The sequence below is a fragment of the Morus notabilis genome, unplaced genomic scaffold (assembly GCF_000414095.1).
Source record: "Morus notabilis unplaced genomic scaffold, ASM41409v2 Scaffold352, whole genome shotgun sequence".
In the NCBI taxonomy this organism is placed as follows: Eukaryota; Viridiplantae; Streptophyta; class Magnoliopsida; order Rosales; family Moraceae; genus Morus; species Morus notabilis.
In genome coordinates this window covers 314,016-317,762 of record NW_010367325.1, presented here as the reverse complement: position 1 = coordinate 317,762, position 3,747 = coordinate 314,016, and positions in this window count along the sequence as shown.

The window sequence follows — 3,747 nt, the reverse complement described above, 5'->3', positions numbered from 1 at the left end:
TGCGCACGCGCTGGTCGCGAGCTGTACGCGCGCTGTGCGCGCCCTGGCTGCGCGCTGGGGCGCGCCCTGGCCTTCTTTCTGGGCAATTTTTGGAAAAATTTCTAGGCAGACTTGGGTTCTTTCTGGGCATATTCAAAGCTTCAAACTTGATCTTCCATGCCTCTTTTTGATTTAAAATCAAAACCCTAATTCTACCCAAAACCTAGAATTACAATAATTCTAATCTCGAATTAATTTACAAATAATTTAATTTGAACGAATTTAATGCGATCTATGGAACCATATAATTAACGACCAAATCCATCATCCATACATTCATCATCATGAGTCAAATATAAAAATCCATAAATGCAAGTGCCTACCCATCACATACATATATAATTAATTTGTGATTATCAAATAATCGGAGCATAAATTAATATCGTCTATAGACTGCTCTGATACTAATTGTTGGTTGCCGAATCGAATTCGGATGCGAAAGCGTGGTGCGGGGAGGCGGATCGTGTATAATAAAAATTTTCATAAAACCTTTGAGATACTTTATAGATTATATTAATTTATGCACGAATAAATTAATCACATTAATTCATATATTAAGAACTCAATTAGGAAAAATACCTGGAGGCCGACTCGGTGGATAACTTGAGTTCTTAGACCTCGAACAATCCTTGCTCCAAAGCTTTGTGTTTAGAAAACCAATGTCTTCCACGTCAATTCTTAGAATCCACGAAGACGTGTGTGTGGGCACACATGAGATAAAACGGGTTGCAATAAACACTCGAATTTCCACAAACACCAACGCATGCATGATGTAGAATTTTTGGAGAAAATTTTTTTTTCCTTCCTCTCTATTAGGAGAATTTCGGCCAGCCTTAACAATTAGGGCTGAGAAATTGTTTCAAAAATTGTCTTCACAATTTTCTATCATTCTCATATTTATAGTAGAAGTCAAACTTCTAAAAGGAATCTAATCTCTATCTCCAAGATAAAGCTTGTCAATTATCTCATATTTGAATTTTAAACAAAATCTCCTCTATCCCTTATCCCTTGTAGCCGGCCATGCTAGGGATTCCTCTCCCTGTGTGTGGCCCCAATATTAGATAGGGAAGGAAGAGAAAATCATCATTTATCTTGTAGTCCAATTTTATTTCAAATTCAAATTCGAATTTAAGTCAAACTTAAATTAATTTGAATTCTAAATTGAACAACTTATCAAATAAGTTTAAATGGATAAAGCTATATGTGTTCAAATTCAAATTTAAATAATCACATTATTTAAATAATAATTAATTCTCAATTACTTATTTTTGAGTATTTAATTTTAGAATTCTGTAATTCTAAAATTTCCCATTTTTTCCTCTGTGTCTGGTAGAATTACTAGGACGACGCGGGGACTAATGGACCTATAATCCCGAGCTCCAATAAAATTAATAATCAATTAAACACTTTAATTAATTAATTAATTCTATTAATTCCAATAGTTACTCCACTATAAACTTGGAATTGCACTCTCGAAATTATAGACATAAATTACTTCTAAACTGTGAAGTGTCCATTTGATATAGTCATTGCGAGTAAATCAAAAGACACAAATCCATAAATAGGAGTCTGTTAAGAACTCAGGATTAAGATCATCCTATATATGACCATCGGTAGACTCAATTAGAATTTCTATACTTAACGGAATTATTAGAAATTCATATTGTGTCTGTGTCATTGTTCCACATAATCTCATTATGCGAAATACACTCATTCAATATCTCACCATATTAACAGTGCGAATAACATCGTTCCATTCTAAATGGGAATGACATGTATCAATAATGTTTTAATTAAAGATTCCAAACTTTAATTAAATTCATTATGAACATTGCTTTTTGATTATTATCCTTAAACATTGTCCTCTCATATATAACACTTATATACAATGTTTAAGGTTACATAAATAATCATGAAATTTTTATTGATATTCATAAAATATTCATAAATGTATGAACATAAAATAATGAATAAACTCTTTTATTAAATAAATAATAAATATCCTATTACATCTTATGCTTCTAGGACACTATTCCCAACACGGAGTAGATGGAACTGAATCATTGATGACTGCTACCGCAGAGAATTTAAAAATATATATGCAATTAAGTATTACTGACGCTAAGAAATTGTTATAAAAAGTTTTTAATTTGTATGAAGCAAAATATAGCACAGGTCAAAAAGAACAGGGAACTTCATCGTCAACTACCAGTTCGGGGCCTAAAGGATCATCGTGGAGTTTCTTGAAGAAGAAAGAGAAAACGGTAGGATCGTCCTCAACACAAGCGTCTACGGAACTAGTCAACTATTTTGAAGCAAATTTTGTAATCGATGACGACAAACTAGACATCTTATAGTGGTGGAAGAGCAAGATAGATCGTTTTCCAACATTGTCCATAATAGCTCGTGACATTCTGACAACTCCAGTGTCAACGGTAGCATCGGAGCAAGCTTTTAGCGCAAGCAACCAAATTCTTGACGAGAAGAGAAGCAGAATGCATCCATATATCTTGGAGGGACTAATGTGCGTTAAAGTCTAGGAAGATGCCAGAAGACGAAAACAACAATACACAGATGATTCGATGCAAGAATATTTTTCTAACTTAGAAATAACAGAATCTTCTGGAAGCACTTAGGTTTGTAATTTACTATTCCTAGCTACTGCACTCTTTTTTCCTTCGCTAAGGTTTTGTCCCAATCTCCCCACGGGTTTTACTTAGCAAGGTTTTTAACGAGGCAGTGATTTATGTGTACTCCTGTTACGTCAATTCAATAAAGTCACATCTTTTGGGGCATTAGATATTTTTTTAATTAAAGTTAAAAAAAGGGCCGGGGCTGGCCCGTGAAGGGCCTGGGCCCAGGCCCGGCCCTGACCCTTATGGACTAGGGCCAAGGGCCTGGACCGGGCCTGAGTTTTTCTTCTCAGGCACGGCCCAGGCCCGTGATGGGCCTGGGGTCAAGTGTGCCGTGCCGGCCCGGCACGGCACGTTTGACAACACTAGGAAAGCTCCCACTTTTTTAACCTCCTTTTTATTTTCTCCGCAAAAATCTCCTTTTTATTTTGAATAAATTGCACAAATGGTCCTCAAACTCGTTAAAAGGTGACAGTTTGGTCTTTAAACTTTTTTTTTGATGAAACAAACCTCAAACTATTTGAAAAGATGTAATATAGTCATTTCCGTCAGATGCCGTCTTAAAAGTAACGACACAGTACACGTGAGATATCACGTGACCCATGTTTTTAAGGTATATGTGTAAAATCACATGTTGGGAGATTTGGGGTATATTTTATCACTCTCTCTCTCTCTCTCTCTCTCTCTCTCTTTTTAGCTTAGTTTGTTATTGCTTTTCCCTCCCAAAATCTGCTTCTGCTTGTAGGAGAAATTGATTTTAATATTTGGTAAATCTGCTCAAAAGTGTTTTTTGAAGAATTTTTCAAGAATCTACAGCTCAAATCAGAAGCAGCCTAAAGACAACTTTAGTTTTTAGATTGTGCGGGAATCAGTATAATACAATTAATGAAAATTTCATAATACCTATAATACTCCTAATGAAATTTATAATTTACAATCTTCCCAATCTAAAATTCAAACTCGTAATATAATATAATATAATATAATATAATATAATAGTAATATTGTAACAAATAATATCATAATTATATTAATAACTCTAATATCATAATTATATTAATAACTCTAATATTAT